The sequence below is a fragment of the Uloborus diversus genome, chromosome 7, assembly GCF_026930045.1.
Source record: "Uloborus diversus isolate 005 chromosome 7, Udiv.v.3.1, whole genome shotgun sequence".
Classification (NCBI taxonomy): Eukaryota; Metazoa; Arthropoda; class Arachnida; order Araneae; family Uloboridae; genus Uloborus; species Uloborus diversus.
Window position 1 is genome coordinate 137,808,874 of NC_072737.1, and position 24,168 is coordinate 137,833,041.

The following is a 24,168-nucleotide window of genomic DNA, read 5'->3' on the forward strand; positions in this document are numbered from 1 at the left end:
GTGCATAATATGCTCATTGAAGCTACTCGCCACCAGGTGGCACTGCCGAGTAGCAACTTCTGCCCCGTTCAACCGATTGTCATGAAAATCAGTATAATGATGTATTTTTTTGTTGGCGTAGCAACGCGCGTCGGGTACAGCTAGTCTTTGATAAAAAAAAAAGTGGGGAAGTCTCCCCCCTCGCCCCCCCCCCCGAATCGCCGCCACTGGATTAATTGCTAAGATGTTAGTTAATTGCCTTTTCTGAAGTACTAATTTTTTCAATCAAACTATCTCGTAGACTATTCCTGAAACTTATTTGTTTTACTTTTCGTTCAGAAAATGGGGGAGAGAAGACGACGACTTTTGTGCAGTGACTGCGCAAAAGGACTATAAACATTGTTTCAAGGGTTTTTTAGCCTAATTTCTAACTAAATTTGGGTAATTTATCCAAGTGAGGCAAAGGGAAACAAAACCCTTTGATCGGCGAGTCCGATACTTTACCGATCAGGTAAGAGGGTCCCGGGTTCGATCCTAGTCAGAGGCTCCTAATCAGAGGCTCGTAGTCACAAAGTACTCAAAGTAAAACGATACCTCTGGGGATGCTGGACCAGTGGTTGCTCGGTTTCTGGTCTGGATCAAAAAATCAGCTGTATTCAGGGTCTCATCCAACTGGTTAAATCATAAATAGTGGTAGGTACGGGGGACCCTGGTGTGAAAAGAAAAGCAACACACTCATAAGTTTGGATTTAAATAAGCCTTTTAGGCGAGTAGAACTGATATTACTGTGGCCCATGAATCCAGTGGCGGCGCGAGAGCAAAAGTAAACGTCGGCGATGCAGTTTTGCGAGGCCCTTTTAATCATAAAATATTGTGAGACAAATAATTGAATTCATAGAATTAGTTTTTGTACTAACTATTGGCACTGAGGGTTCCCAATTCACTTAATAGCTGGGACAAAAACATTTCGTGATTAGTAGCACAGTCAAAAAGAAGTTTTTTTCGTGGTGGGGGGAGGAGCCGGCACTTTGACTGTGGAAAGAATTACCTGATAGAAAGGAGGGTCTGGGGGTTCTCCCCCGGAAAGATTTCGAAATTTGTAGTTTTAAAACGCCATTTTGGGCTTTCTTTGCTGATGTTAAGGTAAAAAAGGTACAGGGGGTCTCGGTGGAAATTTCTAGAAATTGAAGCCTTAAAAATGCAATTATAGGCCATATTTATTGACTTTAGGGTCAGAGACTGTCACAGATCGATTCTTTAAAAAAAAAAGAAAAAAAAAAGTCAAAATCAATTTCCTGCAAATTCTCGAAATTGAAGTTTCAAAAACGGAATTTTAGACAAACTTTGAAGATTTTACCGGAAGGAAGGGAGATCCCTCGAAAATTTTTGAAAATTATGGTCCTAAAAACTTAGGAATATTTTATATTCAGGAGCCATTCCTCTTGAACTTTCTGTTAATGAAGTTTAAAAAGCCTAATTGCTTATGATATAAAAGAAAGGCGATATGGGGACCCTTGCCCGAATATTTTCTGAAATTCAATCCTTAAAAATGCGATTGTATTGCCATATTTTGTAATATTACTCTCAGTGATTTTTGAAATTCAAGCTAAAAAAACGCAATTTTAAGCGATTTTCGACGTTGTTGAGCATTTGGGAGCTTTAAGCTGGAAATATCGCGAAGTTTAAGATCTGGAAACAAAATTTCAGTTGCTCCATAATGCTTTCGGTGTGTGTGTGTGTGTGGAGGGGGAAGAGTTCGGAGGAGCAGCATTTTGGATATTTTCTTACTTTTAGATGAACTTAGGAAACAAAAGAAAAAAGAAAAGAACTGAAAAGAAGAGAAAAAAGAAGGGGGGGGGGATAGAGTTAGCTGATCAATTAGCTGTTGCCAATGAATATTTTTAATTCAGGCCCCGACAGAATTGGGCCAAACATTTGCTAAGGCTGACTCTGTGCAGTCTCTCCTGCACGCACTATTTTGATTACTTTTGGGTCTGTTATATTTAATGAGAGCTTCAATCGAAAACATGGAAATATCTTAAAACTTCTGAGAATTTTGCGAGGCCCTATCTGCGCGAGGCCGTCGGCAGTTGCCGACGCCTAGCGCCGCCACTGCATGAATCCGGAGTTCATCTAGTGTTATCGGAGTGAACTTTATGAGCCAGTTGGTATTTACAGGAAGAATACATTTATTCACAGAAAATTACACAGGTATTTACAGGGTGGAAAGTTATGAACAGCCACTAGGAGGTCAGCTGGTTTTTCATTTTAATTTAACAAGGCTTTAGTCCTAAATCTAAAACTTCTGCACATTTGGAAGAAAAAAATGGAATTTTGTCTACTCATCCTTTCCTTATACTGTTTGTTGCTGCGTCTCATCAGATTTTTCGGTGTCTGTTACTGGGAGTCGGACCTGTTTCGAACTTGAGGAAATAAAAATAGAATTCAACAAAGGATCCAGAAGCGGCCAAATGTTAAATGAGATGTTGTTCTATGAGAAAATAATTAAGACTAAATTCGTTAAAAGGCTCAGAAAATGAGTTAACCTTAGGGCGATGTCTTAAGCATGTCTGTGACTGGTGTCGTTACTCCCTGTCAATATTATCCGTAAGTTGGAAATAAATGATCCAGTTTTACTCACACGCTGCTATGCAACAAATGAAGTAATTACCACTAAATATTCCGAAGTGTTGACAACTAGACCTACCAAAAATAAACCTGTTTTACGAACACGAGAACTAAATATAAAGTAACTAATCAGTTGAAAATGATTCTTTTCCTTCCTTGACCCCGTTGCCGAATGTTGACTTCACATTTCACTTAAAACTATTACGAGCTATAAAATGAGTCTCAATTACAGAGATATGTAACAGGAATAACAAATATTCTTAAAAATAATCAGAAAACATTTAAGTTGATCAATTAGTTCTTAAGTGTATGGGCGATTCTCAAAATGGAAGAATTTTTTTCCTTAAAAATTAAAAATAATTTAACAGGTAATAATTTGATAGTAAGTTTTATTTAAAAAGTCATTTTATGTGTCTGTAACTTTAGTATGTTTTGAAATGCCACTAAAAGAAACATCGTGGTTCAATGTTTGTTATCTTAAGTTCAAATTTATCGTTTGCATGGATTTTTCTGACCCCGACAATGACGTATCTCCATCAAGGGCGCCCATATAGGGGGGCAAGGGGGGGCTTGAGCCCCCCTTAGAAATTAGAACTTCCTTGATTTTAGTACTTTTTTTCTTTGCAAAAATGATAAAACATTTGTTTTCCAGCTGTTAATGAATAAGTTATTAAAAATGTCAAATTTTTATGACTCTAATCTGTCCTGAAATCAGTTTCCATGGATAAAGTATCCTGCTAAACCATGGTTAAAATATTTGAGCCCCCCTTACAATTTTGCATATGGGCGCCCATGATCTCCATGAAAAATCGATTTTTTCAAGTGAAAGTTTTAATATTTACAGCTCTGCTGACGGAGGTTCAAATATACAGAACACTTTATTAGCAAAATCCGTTTTTTTTCTAAAAATTTTATTACCAATAATATATAAATGATATTATTTGGAACTCCTATTTTGAGAATCACTAGCAAGTGAATTTACAATTATGCTATACTTTTTCTGTGTATCCTTTAAGTAGAGATAAGAATTTTGTTTTCAAACGTTTTCAAATGTTTTATATGGTTTTATGTTTGTGTATGTCACAGTACTGTTTCCGCTTTACTATCTTAAATGCAAAGATCATGCGAAAAATTTCCTACTTGAATTTGTTGAAAACTTTGGGAGTGAGTAAGATAATATAACGTTGAGGTTACTCCCTCCCCCCACTTCACTACTTTACCCTCTTCCACTCGAAAACACAATAGTTAAGGATTAATTTTAAAAAGTCGTTTGGGAGTTCCATAATCGTCTTTTGTATTCATGAATTTTATGTTTACAGCTCTTTGGTACTTAATTTTCAAGTAGTGTACTGTTCCTACGTTTTTAAGATTCCTACGTTTTTAAGATTCCTTCGTTTTTAAGATTCCTTCGTTCAATGTCTCTTCAAAATAAGGATTGAAAATTTCTTTAATTGTCCTGTCTAGGTCCGAGTCTAAATTTTGGACCGCCTGGGGGGAGGGGGACGAAATCTGTACGGCCTCTCTTTCAAAAGCCAGCAGCCTATGTTTGTAACGATTATAAGTCTTAGTTTTTTTTTTCAATTTTTTCTTCAATTTCTTGGGCCGTTGCACCCCTTAAAAGAGTGGACCCCTGCATCGCGGGGTCTGCGGGTACGCCGATTCGGGCCTGTCGGTAGTCTAGGAAAACTATTGTTCAAACTTTTATCCACTACCACTGCTGTAGTCGTAAAGTGTGTGTCATAATTTATGCATAAGTTTTGTTGCGTGGACTACGTAACTACAAGGAAAAATGACAGTGGTCAATAAGAAAACTCACTTTAGTTTATACTTTATTCTTCAATTATAAATGCATGAAGCATCAGTTGTCTGTTGCGTGTTTTCCGTATTTTTCCGTAAGTATTTTGATGGTTATTGAAAACTTAGTCACAAATTTTCCAGACAATCTGTAAGAAATTTTAATCTGTACGTGGCTTTACATCTACATGAAGCTTAGATAAATTATTTTGTACTTTTATACTTGATTGCAAGATTACTTGACAGTGGAGAAATAAGCTGAGGCCAAGCGAAGGAAATAGTTCGTAGCACCTTGTGCGATATTCGGTGAAATTACGCTCTTCACTTTAGAAACCGGATTAGTTAGTTAAACGCACGCATACGTATCTTTTTTTTTTATCGTAATTTCTGTTAATCAGGTAATATTTTCAATTTTACCAGCAAAGCAGCGTGGAGCATTTCATTTGAACGCGCCAGCAAATAGCAGCACACAGACAGGTGACGATCTCCCCTTATTCGCCACCATGCGCCCTACCACGAATTAGGTAGGGTACGCAACTAGTAAGTGTGATATTTTATCTGTTAACTCGGTTTTTCTTCCGCTTTTAAAAACATGGTCCTTTAAAACGTTTTATTTCATTAATTCAGATAATAAACGGTAAGTCTTTATTTAAGGAGTTGTTTTGATTTTATCCATATTACCCGGATTGTTTGCATTTTCAATTGCCTGAATAGCCTTTGGCATCAGCAGGGGCAGATACAGACTGCCATTTTAGGGGGGGGGGGCATGCTGAAGAATGCCCCTCCCCCCCGGAACGAACGTGCCGTTTTGGGTATAAAACATTTCTGAAACTGCTTGGGAGTCAAAAACAAGGAGTAAGGCACTTATTAGAGCATAAACGTTAAAAATTGATTTCATAAGCAATGAAAAGATGTATTTCAAATATTTACTTTCAAAAATAGTAAATGAATTTAACACTTGAAATCTTTTACATTTTATTCATAAAGTGTTGAACACAATGTAGACGGATACTATTGTTGACGGTTCAGGGGGGGGGGGGAGTCATGACCCCCATGACCCTCCCCTTTTTTGTATCCGCCACTGAGTACCAGTTAGTCTGAATAACCGAGGCTGTATCATAAATGTTAACAGGTTGGGCTGAATCTACATAAACAATAGCTTTTTATAGTCCACTCTATCGAATGAGCGTGGTAGTTTACTATGTAATGTAGTTCACTAATTGGTAGATGCTTATCTTGTTAATGATCATCATCGTTTCAAGCTTTAAAAATACCCTTTCTTGCGTAACCACTTTAACTTTTCAAAACAAACTTCGATTCGGGTTTAGTTGTTTCATTTCCGTGCAATGACATTTACAGGGCCGGATTTGGAAGTGTGGAGGACCCGGGGCAACGAAGGAGTGGAAGTCCCTAATCAGGGTTCGAAAAGATCATCATGGTTTTCGAAAATATCCGATACTTTGATATATGTCCGAATATTTCGATATATATATGTATATATCCGATATTTATGATCAGTACTTTAATAACCCCATGCAATCTATTGCTAATAGAAAATTATAACAGATTTTTAATAATTTATTCAGAATACTTTGTTATTATTAAAAAAGTCAAAAAAAAAAGGGGGGGGAAGTGGGAGAAAATCGACGTGTTTAATAGATATTTTCGTTAAAAAATTTCCATTCAAGTCATTTCGTCAAATAATTTTTAAATTTTTGAGCTGAAGAAGCGAGAAGTTTTAAAGACAGACCTGCAAAGGTAACCATTTCTCAGATTTTTTTTACTTACTTTATTTCTCTTTAACTCACATGTACAAATTAAATGAATAAAAAATATAGATATATTGCTACTGAAATGCTCGATCAAATAAAAAATTGATAGTAAATGGATACTTGCAATCAGGCTTTCTGATATATCGATAAGAATATTATTTTTGTGCAAGCATTCTTTGTAGAAATACAAAAAAAAGTCTGGGAGAAAACGTAAAATTTGCTGACCCGTGAAAGTTAGGATATTTTGTAAATTTTTTTGTGGGGGCCCCTTTGTTGTGGAGGCCCCGGGGCAGTAGCCCCGCCTGCCCTCCCCTAAATCCGGCCCTGGACATTTAATGATTTTTCCCTTTCGTCAATTTTGATTAATGTCCAAAATTTTTGCTACAAAGTAAATGCTAATAGACCAATCCTACAAATCAAAATAAACTAATTGCTTTTAAAATAAACTCGCTTGATAAAAAAATGAAATAAACTCACTTTATACTCCGTAATATCTACCATTAAATAGCAGAGACCCACTAATCTAGTCGTTAAGGACTGGTGTTTAAAGCTGTAAAAAAGTAAACCCTTTCTTGCGTATCCACTTTACACAAACAAACTCCATTCGTGCGTTTAGTTATTCTTGAATCTTCCGGTTGTCTTCATTTCTTCTCGTGGAGTTTGACCGCTACGAAATATTTGGATCTTTAAAAAGATTTCTTGTAATTAAACTGGTGGAATTATACCCTACTTCCGAAGACTTTCCGTAACATTCTTTAACACATACTCCAGTTCTCTTCCCGCCCTCGAGCAGTTGAATGGATGGCTAGTTTTTCTGGCCGAAAGCAAATTTAAAGTCGAAAAAAAAAAAAAAACGCGATCTAATTTCAGTTTCCGTGTAGTGTCCTTTCTTCATTGAGAAATTCAGGAAAGCGAAAAATATTTCCGCTTACTGGTTTTAATAGATTAACTTTGTTGGCGAATTAACACCATTGAAATTGGAGCTGGTTCTTTTCGTCTTGTTTTTCTTTCAATTTTCTGTGTACATTTCATACTCGTTTTGCAGTTTCCAGGATAATCAAGATTTTAGTATTATTTTTTTAGCAATCACGAATTTCTTATCCTCACTCAGGACCGTCCGAAGAGAGGGGCGAGTGGGGCAATCGCCCCAGGCGCCATAATATCAAGGGGTGCCATAAACTAAGCTTTTACTGCATTTCAAATTCCTTTTTAGAATTATTCTTTTTTAAAGAATATTTTTAAAATCTAACACAGGTTTCAGATTAAATGTTTAAATATGTACAGCCTAGTGTTCACACTTGGGACACTACCCTAACACGAAACATTTTGCTGAATTTAGTTTTGAGGGCTGGTACACCAGTATAAAATAAATGGTGTTACTACATAATAAAGGAATCGTTATCTTTTGAGGCTGTCTGAGTTCAAGTTTAATGTATCAGCTTTATGGGTTTGTTGAATGAATTCGTCAAGACATTACTTATGTTAGTTTTTACTAATGAAATTGAGTCTAATAGAATAGATGAGATAAATTTATTTGTGAATTTCGCATATTATGAAGGAATGAAAAAGAATGCGAAACGAGGAACGTTGAGAGCTAAAAATCAGTTGCATTAAGAATTATTTGGTTTCACCAATTGTTTTTTGCTTCTAAATATAAAAGGAAAACTAACGCGGAAATATTAAATTTAAAAGAATTAAGAAGACTGGGGAGACATTCAATAATTTTTCAGGTGGAAGTATACATTCCGAAATTTTTGAACGTTTACAAGATTATATTATTTCTGTGTAATGATATTTTTTCTTTGTTGATTTTTAAAATAAACTTCGTCAAAATGATATTTGGTGTCGCAAACTATTATCTATTGCCGCATGCATAAAAGAAAGATCAAAATGTTAAGTGTCCCAGGTTAGGGAGGGAAATCCCTAACTTGGAACAGTGAAACTTTTTTTGCTTTTATTTTTTAAAACGCGTTTCTACACATCTGTACCTTGTACTGAGGTGAAGTACTAAAGCACATCCTAAGAATAGAATACTTCGCTCGAATGGAAAACATGATTTATATGCTACTAAAGATTAAAGTTCAAACCTGTTCAAACCAAAAGTATGAGAACTTAACTGTAATAATTGATATAAAAATGTTCGATATTTTTCCAAAAAAAAAAAGCACCCCATTCTGTGTTTCTGCAAGGGGCGTAAGAAAATATTCGCCCCGGGCGCCGTCCTCTCTTGGGACGGCCCTGTCCTTACTTGACCAAAGCTGATGTAGCTCTGATTTTTCTGATTGTTATTTAAACGAGGACAAGCTAACTCTTAGATTTAATATTCATTAATAGGACAAATTTTTGTCGCCATGGTTACAAATCGTTTGCTTTCATTCAAAGCTTAACTTAAGCAGATTTTACTTTTAAAGAGGGAGGATGGTATAAAATTAGTTTATTTCAGGAAAAAGCATTAACATAAATGAACTTAAAAAGCAAAATTTCCTTTTATACAACATTTCCTGATTACTAATTCTAATCATTTAAGTTTGATGAGAAATAAAAATACATAACGTTATACGCTGTAAATGTTTTTCATAAGTGTACCTACTGGTGAATATCGGCCATTAAATCTTCATTACCGCATCCTAATCACAATTTCATTATTTTATGACTATGCCTCGTCAGCCCAAAATCACCAGTCATAATACAGGGTGTCCGAAAAGTCCTTGACACTCTTAAAAAAATTCATAGAAAACCAACAAATTGTCGGATGAATTTGCAGTTTGCGCCATAATACTTCACAGGTTCAAGAGTTTTTATGACATCGGAAAAAAAAATGAAAAGGGGGAAAATGCTATGCTTGTAATTCTTCGTTTAGTAATTTTCATTCCCTTTTGCGTTTTCCCTTGTCAACAAAAACGATTTAAAAGTAACTTTTAAATCGTTTAAATAGCATATACTGACACCCTGGCTGCGAAATGCCTTTTTTCTTCCCCCCTTTTTTTTCGATGTCATAAAAACTCTTGAACCTGTGAAGTATTATGGTGCAAACCGCAAATTCATACAGTTTGTTCGTTTTCTATGAATTTTTTAAATGTGTCAAGGTCTTTTCGGACACCCTGTATTATGACGATGCAAATTTCTTGGCCATTTCCATTTCATGTGTAGAAATGAGAAACCCAACGAGTAGGGTCCTAACACAGTTTGTGATTGTGAATTAAAGACGTCAAAATGCAAATGATTTTATTTTTCCTTTGGTATTACAACGGAGCTCTGTAACTAGAGTAAATTATATTGTAACGGAATCGGTGCGACTTCCAACTTTCTTGAAATGACGACACAGTTCTTGAGAAAACTACAGATTTACTTACACTATGTACAGAAAAGATCGTCAACAACTGCTAAATTAATCATCAGCAATTAAGCAATTATCACACAACACCGTAAACTCAACGTTTACACACGTATTTACTTCCAAATACGAAAACAACACAGCGAAATGCCTCGCAATAAACAGAGCTAATACACTCTCAGAACAAATTCTCAATCGAAACTCAACTTTTTATCCAGCGTAACGGCTTTTTTTATAGACATCGAAAGAGACCTCCCAACTATTCTAGAAAATGCTACACCGTTCTACACTTTCTTATTTCTTTCCATTCACAAATTTTATCATTCAGAAATGAGGGGACCGTATACTTCAGCCGAATGTACGGGGACTGTATATTCATTACAAGAAACTATTTACAGGTTACGTTGCTACAATAGTTTTAGATAAAAGATAATTTAGTAAACGCCAAATTTATCTAGATTACAACAAATTAATCACAAAAATAATTACTATTTACAGAATCTGTAACAATATCTATCACCGGCAACAATGAACACATGAAAAGTTTGGAAAAGCGTTAACTTTAAATCTAAATGTAACGCTCTTTCTTGCCACAAAACTCGCCATGCATAGCTGGTGCGCAGTGTATATGCGATATAATCAACAGCGATAGGTCATCAAAATTTCATAATTTAGAAGAAACATTTTCTAGTTTTAGCTATACGCTATTAATTTTGACTACAAAAACAAACACGCTTCTTGCGCTTTCTTGGTGACATTTAGCACCAAAGAGATCTCCGATAAATGTAGGGGAGACTAAAAGGAAATTTAACCCATAGAGAGACTTGACCCATGAGGACTTTTTCCATGAAAAGGATATTTAGGGAAAATTTTAATCATACAGTGCTGGCCAAATTATTAGCCAAAAGAGTTTTTTTTGTACACTATTTGTACTAAAATACTATTTATTTTACTGTTAAAGTACAGTACATACTATACACTGATTATTAGGTTATTTTAGCATAATTTAATGTTTGCAGGTGGCAGACCTGTCTGCTTTGTTTGTTTATCTACCTACCAGGATCATAACCTCAATCAGCGTAAACAGTTCACTAGTTCTTTTTATTAGTGTGTTCTGTTATATTTAAATTTAGTTTTAGGTAATTAGTGAGTATGTGTATGTGAGTATATATAATAGTGAGTATAAACAATTTTTTACCTCATTTTTTAAATAGTTAAGAAACGGCGTAAACCTTGTGAAAAGCATGCCAAAAAGACTTAAAATGCTAATCAAGAAGAAGGGAATGTATAGTAAATATTAGATAATTATTTCACTGTTCGTTAATTTGTCTATAGTTATGTAATCAATAAAGAATTTGATTTTAAAACAGTCTTAGTCTAATAATTTGGCCAGCATGTATGATTGGTTGACCAATCATTTGTAGGGCGAAGCAATTTCAGAACTGTCAGCGGTTTTTAAGAAACTCAGTGTTACATGATACTGCACCTTTCAAGTCAAGTTTGTAGATATTGGAATTTTTTTAATTTTTACCTCTAGTTTTCAGGAAAATGAATTTTAAAGGTGTACATGTCTTAGTCACTTTTCTAGCTATATATTGATATGCAGCAGTTTTATGTAACTTTAATATAAGTTGCTAAAAATTTGAGGTAAACAAAAGAAAGCAACCCAGGGAGCTTTCGCCCAAGCTAATTAATGAGACTTGACCCAAAGGTTAATTGATGCTTTTGTTTGATTTGATGTTTTTTGATGAACTTTTATTTATGAAAAGCTAAAATATTGTTATTTAGACCTAATTATTACACTAACTCTAATATTGTAAATATGAATCTTGTCTTAATTTATTTTGCTTAATGAATAATCAAAATATTTAATATTTTGGTCTAATAAATGGTTTTATTTGAGAAAATCTAAAATATCAATAGTTTAGCTCAATGATTAGTTACTTAATAAAATATCTGAAATAATGTTTAGGTCTGATCTGATATAATTTTGAATTTGACTTCTGCTTTTCTCCTGATGTGGAGTAAGATAAATTAAAAAAATATGTCTAACGCTTCACCTCGAGTGAACATTTTTTTCATATTCACTTCAAGTATCACCGTTTAAAACAAGGCACCATCAAACCTGCGTTTTCGATTTCAATACCTATGAGTCTTACATTGATGTAGGGGGGTCATGTCTCCCTAAGTGTTGGGTCAAGTCGCACTAGATTTAGGGACACTTAACGCATATGCAGACTTGAGGAATACAATTTTTTGTACCATTTCTTAGACTTACCTATGCTATTATTTTTAGCCATATTGCGCAAAATAACAAACTATTTACTTGTACTTTTTATTTCCTTTCAACTATTCAACAAAAAAAAAAAAAAGGAAAATAAAGAAACTAAAGATTGGGTCACGTCTCCCTAGTTTCCGTTACAGTCACCGATCTTTGAGAGCAAGTTAATTGTGCGTATGTGGGTGTTTTTTTTCTTGTATATTTGTATCTTCAAGTATAATAAAGATAAAATTATTTCACTATATTTAAAAAACGAGCCGATGTGTGCATAACATGACTTCCTTTTACTCCAATTTAATGTCATTTCCCCATTACTGGCAATTTTTAATGTCATTCTATTGTTTACTCTCTAGATATCACAAACAGTGACAAATTGAAACAGATTTTAAAAGACGCCAAATTTGTCACCAAGTTGGCGACAAAACTTGGCGACCAAAAGACTGGCGATATATCGCCAAGTGTCCGCCAAATTATAACACCACTTGAGTTTACATCGAAATTAACAATGATTTCCCCCCAAAAAGGGGCAAAAGACCCCGTTAGAAACACCCGAATGCAACCAAAAGGAGAGGTGCACAACTAGATCCCACTAGGAGTCTACGTATCAAATTTCAACTTTCTAGGACTTACCGTTCTTGAGTTATGCGACATACATCCGCTCATACATACAGACGTCACGAGAAAGTTCGTTGTAATTAACTCGCGAATCGTCATTATGGATATTTCGCGTGTCTAGACGTTCTTAGGCACTTATCCACATGTGGTAAAGTCGAAAAAAAAATTCAATATTCATTCGGGAGTGAGTGAAATGGAAATAAAGGTCGATTTTTGAGTGAAAATGTTTTCGCGAATACAATACTTCCTTTTTTGTAAAAAGGAAGTAACAAGTTTTTAAAAAAATATACACATCTTTTTAGGCTACCGCCACTCTACCACAGTATAGGTGTAAAAGTTAGGGTATGAAAACGTGCTATTTTTGAATGTTGGGAGTCGGCAGTCTAACGTAATTATGTGGTTCTGTTTTATATTTAATCTATACAAATCCAATAAGCATAGAATGCATCCAACGTTATTGACGTAAATTGAAGATCCTGGTTTTAGGTTCATCTCTTTAAAAAAAAGTTTTACCCCTATTTTCCTCGACCTGAATATAACTTCTATAAAATTCAAATTTTTCAGAACGTATCGATGATTGTTCATATTACATGAAATTTCATTTTAATTTATTTTTGCTAAAACTTAATCTTTCACATTTTTTCTGAAACCAGTCTCAGAGAATTAGGTGGTTTAAGTTATTTCTTAGAAATTGAGCATTGTAAGTGGATTCTATAAATTTAGTTTCTATTTTTTCTTGAAACTGCATCCAACCATATTTTGAAACACTATTTAGAGCAACATTTAATTGTTCTCTGGAAAGATAACTGCTAAGTTCCAATACTCAAGATTTAATTCCTGACATTTTTAATTGAAACATATTTTCATTCTTTAAAAAATATCAAATGGGAAAAAAAGCGGAAGAGTGTGAAGATATTTTTGGACATTATTTCTTCCAATAAAAGTTCATAAAACGGTTTTTAAACTATAGTCGGGTTTATAACCTAGCCTGCAGACCCAAATCACAGCATTACGACACTACCAGGTTGGGTTTGCCCCCAATCATAAAACCTCCAACCATTTGCATCGCCGAAATTGCAACAAAATCGTATTCCTGAAGTTAAACATGACTCTTTTTTTTAAATTAAGATTTAAAAAAAGCAAGATTGGAATGGGGTCGTTTCCAAAATTTTAATTTTTTTTGAAAGAGCATGCTTAAAAACATAGGATCTGACCATTTTTAAAGTAATTTAATATTTTTAAAAAATTACTTAAATCGGTGATTTTTTATTGTTTACATTTCTTGTCGACGACATCACAAATGATGAAATGCCATTGTGTTGCGACAGAAGCAAAACAACTGTCACAGCTGTCAAAAGCTGTCACAGAGCAAAATATTTAATTCGCATCTTTACTCACGTGTATTGGCAACGATATGGTTGATGGCAAGCGTAGAGCGCAATTTTAATTCGCTGCTTGATTATCATAACGTGGAAATGTAGTAGAAAGATGCGGCAAAGTGCATCATTTGTGACGTCATGAAGACCACGCCTTGTTTGAAAAATCGAAAATTTTAAGAAATTGTTTGGAAAATGAAATTATTTTCTGGGTCTTTTTTTTTTGTTGCTCATTCTATGCATTTCAATGACTAAAATAGTACTTCTGACTAAAGGAAACCACCCCATTGTCATTCACGCAGTTTAAAATCTTAACTCCAAACAATAAGAGAAACATTTCTCGCAAAAGAGTACTACTAAAAATACATCGAATTCTGTTCAACTTAGTTCACGTAACAGGAGTAGGTTTTCAAATTTCCTCATCCGATTTCGGGCTTAAATAGCTTCTATCGTAAAAAAAGGAGTGGTCTGTTTACAAAACGGATCTGTTGACAATTTGGGCATGATTAGTTAAGTTATCTCTGCAAAATAAATCGATGCCGGCAATCTTCCCTATAATCCTCATTACATATATTAAAACTAATTTAAGAGCAATTACCTTCCCACGAAGCATATTTAGTTTATGATCACAGAAATATTTTAGTCATTCCTATCTGTGCCCTCATTTCTTTATCAAATCAAACTCTCGTTTTCTGCAAATATTATATCGGGTGTTCAAAGTTGTTTTGACTAATATTTTCAACTGTAACTAATGAAGTTTTGTTCATAAGAAATTTATTATGACAATTTCAGTAGATTAAGAGATAACGATCTGTTTTATGATACACATTTTACATTTGTTTCATTTTTGACAGTAAATTTGTCCTTTTCAACAAAAGTGGAAGAAAGACTTCGAACCTCTTAATGGGGTGAAGATTAAACTTTATTTTTTGTATTTTGAAGAAATATTTTCTGTCTTAAGTTTTGTGTCATACGAATAAATAAATGAAACAAAGGAATAAATGAGTAAATTGATGTATAAATAAGAGAATAAATGCATGAATATAAATAACCGAATAAATGAGTACATTAATGTATAAATAAGGAAAGAATAAATGCATGAATATAAATAACGGAATAAATGAGTACATTAATGTATAAATAAGGAAAAGAATAAATGCATGAATAACGGAATAAATGGGTACATTAATGTATAAATAAGGAAAAGAATAAATGCATGAATATAAATAACGGAATAAATGAGTAAATTAATGTATAAATAAGAGAAAGAATAAATGCATGAATATAAATAAAGGAATAAATGAGTAAATTAATGTATAAATAAGAGAAAGATTAAATGCATGAATATAAATAAAGTAATGAATGAGTAAATTAATGTATAAATAAAGGAAATAATAAATGCATGAATAATAAATAAATTTATAAATCCGTAAATTAATGTATGTATGACATATAAACTAAAACTTTGCCTTGCATGGCGCTTGACAAAGTGTAATCAACATTTAAAATAAAAAAATATCTAATATTAAATATTGCCCTGAACATTAGTGGGTCTATTAATATTTGAAATTAAAAAAAAAACTTTGTTATTAAATTTTTTGATACACCATATTACTATAGGAGTGCCAAATTTTGAAAATGGCTTGTGTTATCCTAACATTTATCTCCAGAAGTATAATTTTTTTTTGACTAGAATCGACTATTTATTTAACAGTGAAAATGTCGCCAGACTGATGGCACTGCAAACTGTGCAGGATATTTAACCATTTCACTGGGGGTGCCCCGAACTTAAACTTATTGGGAGGGTGGAAGCTCTCAATTTGCCGAACGAAACCCCAAATTTTGCCGAATGATAAATATGGGTATGCACATATGCATTATAGAATTTATAGAAAAATTTTTTTCCTAAATTCAATTTGTCAAGTTGATAAAAAAGTTGCCCCTACCGACCCCCATCTTACATAAAAAAATTTACCCGAATCAAAAAAGATTTAGGTGTCCCGCACGAGGCTTAAAGTTAATAATTTTCTTCAAAGAAAATAAAGTTTTTCTAAAACATGTTTTGAATAACAGAAAAAAATGTTTAAAAAAATTTAAGTTGAAAATTGTGAGTAATAAAGCCGAGAATGATCGTCAAATAAAAGGTTTTTCTCTCATGCGGCATTTAGGTTCCCGCATAGTATGCAAAAATAAAGATTTTTTTAAAAACAACCCACATTTATAATATCAGCTTAATGGTGACAAAAACATCGGCAGGCACTTTCTACAGGTTGGAGAGCATAATTATTTTTTTTCAATGCTTTCTTCTTCGGAGAAAAACATTGTTCACTTTTAGTAAGTAAAAAGTTTTGAGTGTTTTCCTTAAGCTTACTGAAGAGTTCCAACATTGTATTCTGGCTACTCCAGCGGGATTTTGCAATCTGTACTGCACTTTCACAGTTTTTCTAAAGCGCAAATTTCTGCGTTGATTTTAGTGGCTGTATTCGAAAACGTTTATAATTTCTACGCATTTTCTCAATTGTTGAGCGTATGAAACTGAAATCTCGAATGAGAATACAAATTCATCGTTCATCGTATGAGACAGTTTTTCTTGCTATTTTTGCAGAAATACTGCAGCAGGTGATTCAAACTTCAAATGATGCTTGTGAAAATATTCGATTTATAAGCGGCAAAAGTTGGAAAACGTTTACATTGAAAATCTTTGCGGGATTAAAAATTTTGCGTAATTTTGCTTGCAATTCCGTCATGTTATACTTTGTGGTGCATGAGGAGTTCTGAATAGATCTTTAAAAAAGAAAATCCCACAGGATTAATTTCGCAAAACATTTGCAGGATTCGTTTTCGGGATTTTGAGATTGGAAACCCCATTTCTACTAACAAAGTCGCAAGGCCTTGTTGAAAGCTTTTTTTGAAAATTACGGAAGTTTAGAATCAATGCGGGAGACCTTTTTTCTGTTTATATGATAGTTTTTTGCCCCTTACCTTTTTCTCCGACTTTACTGTGCACATTTTTCAACCTGAAAATTTTTTAAACATTTTTTCTGCTATTCAAAAAAAAAACTTTTTGAAGAAAATTATAAATTTTTGGTCTTGTGTAGAAAACTTCAATATTTTTTGATTTGGGTAAATTTTTCTGTAATATGTGGGTCGGTAGAGGCAACTTTTTATCAACTTGGCAAATTGAATTTCGAAATTTTTTTTGATACACCCTAATACGCATACATCTAAGGAAAAGGGTCATTCGGACATTAAAAATTGCTATGTTGCGATAACGTCCCTAAATTTGCCGAATCGTTAGACAAAATTTGCCGAATAAAATTTTTTGGAACATTACAGTGACCTCTAAACGGTGCGCCCCTGCATTTCACTTCGCCCCATTTTCACTTCCCAATACAGAAAATTCCATTTAACGCGTCCTTAGAGAAGAATTTTAGAAGCGAGAAATTTGTGTTGTAACATAAATCCGTTTTAATTAAGATTTAAGCTTCTTAAACAGCTTTCACTTATATTTACGTTGACAAGCTTTTAATTCTGGAATGATTTCGAGATTACACTACATTGAGTTATTCGTTCTTTTTTTTTCAGACTTAGAAAATGTCATTTTTAAATGCAAATCTTTTCACTAATTGAATACTGAACGCAAATCTCCTGGTGAAAACCAGGGACCTAAAAATTCGAAACCCTTGTGTAAAAAATCAATGAGGTGTAAATAAGCCTCTGATGTACAAATTTGAATTTTTGAACTTGTGAAGAGATATCGCTGCCATGCGTATTTGAAAGATGAGTTAAAACTTGAAACATATGTTTTATATAGCATTCTTTTTAATAACTGTATGGGTTTTGGTTATTGTTATTTGGTTTCTATGTTGTCTGCTTTTTTATTGGTAGGTGCGGGGGTCTCTGAGGGTGTCAAATATGCAAGGCCGTGCACAGAAGTTTTGGGGCTCGTCACAAATGTCTCTTCCGAAAACCACTCCATATTGTATTTCACACCTAGTTTCAAAAATATTGGGCTCTCTTCAGGCTCGGGACGGGGCCAACAGGTTCCCCTTCTACACCCCCCCCCCCGTGCATGCCCCTGAAAATATGATATAACTTTATTTTCAGTTTTAGAAAGGAAAACGTTTGCTATGTATAAGCGATTAGATGTACGGTGTAGGATGTATAATTTGGTAGAATCTATTCATACGCTAAGTTGACATATTTTTTTCTATTGCAGCTTCAAGATGTCGAGCTTAATAAATCTGCTAGCGTGGATGTTTTTAAAAAGTAAGTTAGTTTTAGCTACAATACTTTTTCTTCTAAAGAGTTAAGAAAAATTAACCATGTAAAAAAAAAAACATTAAATATTCATTCGCTCGCCCAAGTTACTTGCCTTAAACGTGGCACAGGATGTAACTTGCTAAGCATGTTTCATTTTGTAAAATAAATATTTCAATTAAAACTTCCCGTTCAATTCAAATGTCATTTTCAGACTTTTTTGTCCTCTTAGAATGATTTTTGAAGTATGTAATAACTCTTTATGCTCACGAATCGTTTTCTTCTAGTTTGAGCATAGTATTGTTATTTAAGTGCATTTAAAAAGTCAACAGCAGTGAGATGTAACAATCTAATTGCCTAATTTCTGCGACTAAGGTGAAGTGCCCTAAAGCTGACACCCAAAAGCAGTTTTTAAATCTGATATCTTTAAATTAAATATTTAAAGCAATACCAATTTTCTAAAATATTTTAGAATGAGTTTCTTTTTTCTGAAGAAAAAACTCATTCTAAAAAAAAAAATTCATTTTGTTTAAAGGTGTCAGCTTTGGGGCACTTAACATTTCTTTCTATTTCTACAATCATAAAATTAAGCTTAATTTTACCATAAAAGTTACTCACGAAAATTATTGAACAATTGCAGGAGATTTTGATGTTTATTCACGAGAGCAAATGCAGTCGGTGAAGATTTTAAAATTTGTAAAAATATGAATGTAATTTTGAAACTGTGACCTTTACGACACGCTTGTGAAAGATTTGAAACTTTTCACTTAGTGTTGAAGCAGTACTGAAAACTGATGTTATTTAAATAGGGGAATATAGGGCAAATTGAAATGTTTAAGATGACTGAGCTTTTTCAAAGTGAATAAATTGGAAATTTGCTTTGAAAATTACAGTATTTAAAGTAAGAACATTGTATTTTAGAATATAACTTGAATTCAAACATTCTTTACTTTTGGCTGTGAATTTTTGCTTAAAAAGAGTTTAAAAATTTCACCTTAGTTTTTTGTGGGGTAAAGTGAAAAATAAAATATTTTTGCAATGAAATATTTTCTATTCGATTATAAAAAATATTTTTGTTTAAATGAATCGGTAAATAAAAGGTTGAATGAACAAATGAAAAGATGCTGAAAAAATAAAGGAATAATTAAAGTAATTAATGTATCAGGACAAATAAACTAGTGAGTAAAAGAGTGAATGAATTAGAAAATAAGTGAATGAATAAATAAGTGAATTACTAAATTAAGGTGAGTTAATAAAGTAATTAATAAAAAATACGTAAGAGATTTAATAAATGATTGAATAATTAAACGAAATTAACTATTTCACTTTGTCCTAGATGTACTTGTCTGATTGCACATATTTAAAATACAAATAGGCTTAATATTAACTAAATAAATGTTTTACCGAATATTAGGTCTCAATGTCTCAAATGTTAATAAAACTTTATCATTTAATAATACCAAAAATAATTTTCGACTTACAACAAAATATTACAATATGAGTACCATTTTTTGAAAATTGCTTTATCCTATTCTATGATTTTCAGAGTAAATTTTTCCTTGACTGGAATAGGCAACATTGGTTTCTAAATAGTTAAAGTATTACTGGATAGGTAGCGATAAAAGCAGTGTAAATATTGCGCCATTTCACTTTCCCCAGATTCCCCTGCAATTGTAAAATGTAATCAACATAATGTTTCAAAAACATTTGTAAAATATTATTGCGTAAAGTTGTGTACTTCCTATCTATCCATTGATAGATAGGATGTGCCTTTGTGACCCCAAAGCATGTGTCTGTAATAATTTAATTTCAGTTTTGATAACGTTCATATAATTCATACTTTGGCCTAATTTGCTTTTAGAAAGCTTGATATAAATAATAAGCATTTTTAAGATAAGTTTTCAGTGAATAAAATTTGAAAAACTAATTATTAAATTTAATTTTCCCCTACAGTATATCACAACGTGGATGTCTACCAAAGAAATCACTAGAATTGAGTATGTCTTTTAATTTTTGTAACTAAAAATTTTCTATTTTGTTGCTAAGAATTAAAAAGAAAGGAATTTAATTTCAGACGCAATTTTTCTCCTCCGAACGTGTACTTGTAAGTATTTAGCATAGGAAATACATCTCATGAGAATTTAAAAGGTCGTGTTCTTGAGGTTTTATTAGTTTGCTTTCGATAAAACTAGATACATCGATACAATATCAATTTATTCAGAATCAATTGCGTTTAACACCAAAAATGGAGCACACTTCTTCAACACTTTAATTTCAGAAATATTTATGGCATGAAAATATAGACTGAGCATTTGTATGTGGTTTTCAAGGGGTATTTTTCAAGTAGGATCATCCGTTTCAACACTTACAAAGCAATGAAAACGTATACACGTACATTAGGGTGACTCAAAAAAACCTTTCTTCAGCTAGAGTCCAGGCCACCCCCTATTTTTTTTTGACTTATAGTATTCTTCTGTAAAAGTTTTAACTTCTTACTCAAATTTTACGAGGGTGCTCTGCTCCGAGACCCCTCAATTTAACATTAGCTGTAGCATTGAAAATGCCACAAGTTTAGAAACATTCAATTTCCCCAGCTGTATTTTTGTAAATAATTTATTGCGATGTATGTGTATATTACTAGTGTATATTTTAAGTAGCATTGATATTTCAGTTCAATGTATTTTTTTAACCTCCCTCCCAATACGTTTGAAGTTTAGGGGAAAGGGTTGAGCACACTCTTTCAGTTGAAATAGGAAGCTAAAATTCTACCAGTATATTACTATCCATAAGTCTAAAAATATTGAGGGGTGGATTGTTTTCTAGGAATTTTTTTTTACATGTATTCTTGAACCACCCTTATTTACACGAACACTATATGACCAAAATTATTGGGACATTCAAAAATTTACATTTCAAGGATTTCTCAAGAAATAAGAGTAATTGCTTTGTAACTGTTGTCACATAAAAGGTATGCTCCAACTGTCTTTTCCAATAAGAGTTATACCACCCATACGTTTCGGGGATCAGTAACAAATTGAAGAAAACAAATGTTTTTTGATCATTCATAGTAAATAGCTGAGAATAAGCTGTAAATTTCAGAAATTAATTAGCTTACTTTGTACGATTATTTTACATACTTTCCAGAAAGTATCACTAATATTCACGAAGATATAAGCACTTCTTTTAAAACTACGAATTTTAGTTGAAGGTTTTTGACTCATTATACGCGCAAAGTTTTCCAACAAAGCTTGCCAAACTTTCAGAAAACTTTACAGCATACAAGAGAAGTATAATACTAAAATTTGAAACTAAAATGATGAAAGTTTGATGAAATACGGCCATTTAAAGCAATTAAATTTTCCCTGCTCATGCGCAAAGAATAGCTTTTTATAACTCTCATAATCTAAAACCCCACTAGATTCCTCAATTTATACTAAAATTCCAGTTCAATATCTTAAAAATTCCGACAGTTATTCACAATCTAATGAGCCGAACATCAATAATTCTTGGATTGCCTACGAATCGTCGGAGGATGACAACTTATTCTCAGCTGTTTACGATGCAAGTTGATAAAAAACATTTTTGTTTTCCTCAATTTATTACTGATCGCCAAACCACAAGGATTATATAACTTTCATTGGAAAATTACAGCTGGAGCATACCTTTTTACCTTTTATGTGACAAAAGTAGGGTTATTCCATGCGAAATGAGCAAATCAGCTGTGGCTGGCATGTCACAGATTTCAATGAAAACTTTTATTTAGGTAAACCATACATATCTATGACGGAATGCAAAACATGGAAGTTTAAAAACTGTTGTTTTGTTATTGAAATTAGGCTTAGCGTAAGCATAAACTTCTAAATTTTCAGAGTCCATTGCTACCAGTTTGTGACTCAATAACTCCATAAGTTATAAACGTACACTTAAAAAATAAATATTTCCGCATTCTATAAACAATTCTCTATCGAGAAAGAGCAAAGTAAAATTTATTCGGATCTTTTTTTGAATCTGAGATAATAACAAAGATTGAAATTTTGCCAATTTACTACAGATTTTGAATCACTCTTCTAGCTCTTTTAATGAAAAAATAACAATAAAAATGATTCAGATTGAAAAACTATGTATAACTATCTGCTCTAATTTAGTAACTGTTTATGAATTTCTTGATGACGAAATTGTACTTTAAAAAATCGAAAATTTCCAAAAATTTTCATTTTTTCCTCTTTTTTAGATTTTTTTTTGAAGGTCAGGGAATGCTCTAAATTTACTTAATTTTTTTTTACGTAACATATTGAAGTGTCTTTTAGCTGCTACTAAATTTTAATCATTGGTATCAGCGTATTTTTGTTACTAGAGTAACTTGAACTAAGGTAAAATTTCATTAATTACTTCTTTTTATTTTGTAAGCTTAGCAAAACTAACCATTTCTTTCGTGTTTCATTTTCTCAAAAGCATGTTTATGAAGTACAGTCTGAAATGTACATTTTTTTTAATTGAAATAAATGCTAGTTTTACTTGCTTTTGCATCATTTAGTTGTTTACCTAATTCTTTGAATTCTCGTAATTTCACATAAGGGTCAATCCATACAGGTTCCATACAGTATAAACTACTCATTCATGTTCAAATTAAAATAATTATTTTGAAAATCACAATATGTTTTTTCAGTATAATGTATTATATAGGGCACAATATACGTAATTTAAGAAGGTGCCATGACATTTTCACACTTTTTATTTCTGTTTTAGTGTGTGAATTGACTAGGAAAATTGCTTTATTTCAAAGACCTGTATTTTTTTTCAAACCAAATACAAAAAACAATATGTATAGCATGTATAGTACTTGAACGGAATATTCAATTGGCCAGGAAATTTTATTTTTGATTCCATCCCCTTTTGGTTTATAGGGATCTAAAAATGTCATTTGCGTCATTTTTCCGATTTTTGAGGGGTTGTAATCTATAAAGGGTGCACAAACACACAGCAACAGTTACATATTCTTTTTAGCATGGCTCCAGGGATTAGTTTTTGTCGTGTTTCATTCTGTTTCCCACCCCTACGTGAGTTATCCTTTTTGAAATGAGTAAAATTTTTACATTTGGCCTTGAACATTAACCTGTTGCCATTATTTTAATTATTAACTTACAGCTACGTAACTCAGCATGTAAGACTATCAACTTATGCACTTTAACATCAAAGCGTTAAATTAACTGTCATAATTGTAATTCAAATAGATTTCGGCCAAAATGCAAAAGTCTCATTTTTGACTACGAAAATCATTTTTGATGACCTCTAAAAAATCGAAGGTTCAGTTGAGAGAAAAAAATAAAAGTATTTTTAAACATTTTTTTTATGCAGCTTTAAGGGATATGAATTTCAAAAAAAAAAAAAAAAAAATTAAATGGTCGAGCGCACCATCCGTCGAGCCTTTATGGATTGACCCATAAAACAAAAAAAAAGCTATTTTTCTGAATTTTATTTTACGTTTGGAAATCAAAAACAAATTTCGAGTTTCTTCAAGCAAATAGTAGAAACACAGCTCTATATTCTTGTAAAATTTGAAAGTTTTCTGAATTTTCCCTCATTTGAATTTTTATGTGTATGTGAAGGGGAAAAATCAACGTTTTACAAAATGTCACTAAGTTTAAAACTGATTTTGAAGACAAAAAAGTTAAAATACAACTTCAAAAGTAAGGCATTTCTTTTATGATACTTAGCACATTATTGGGTATTAATTTCATCAAAGCTAATGCATTCCTTAAAGATTGAGATTAAAAAATACAATGCTTAATTATGAGAAAATTGAAATATTTTCAGTTTTTGAAACTCGGTTAAAAGTTATCAATAAAATTTTCCAAGTTATTATAGTTATCAGATTAATTACCCTACTCCATAGATTGCAACAACATATAACTTTTATGTTTTCATTAAATAGTTAATAAGATACAAGCCTTCAAAAGTGCAACATGTAACATTTATGAGAATGCTGTTCAATTTGACCAATTTTCAATCGCATGTAACTATTCAAATAAAAAATTTTAAGCAAAAATATTTTAGATATTTTTATGTAGGCATAAAAGGAATCTGTATACCAAATTTCATAAAAATCTGTTACCATGCGGCCACCACTTT

The 24,168-nt window shown here is 32.6% G+C and overlaps 1 long non-coding RNA gene across 1 annotated transcript in view; it reads left to right on the forward strand.

Moving 5' to 3' along the window:
- Nucleotides 1-20,032, forward strand: part of LOC129226120 (uncharacterized) — a 72,162-nt gene extending 52,130 nt beyond the window's left edge. Inside the window, exons 2-3 of the long non-coding RNA XR_008580772.1 lie at nt 17,999-18,048; nt 19,993-20,032. This is a non-coding gene — a long non-coding RNA (uncharacterized LOC129226120). The remainder of the gene's footprint in view (nt 1-17,998; nt 18,049-19,992) is intronic.
- Nucleotides 20,033-24,168: the final 4,136 nt, after the last annotated feature.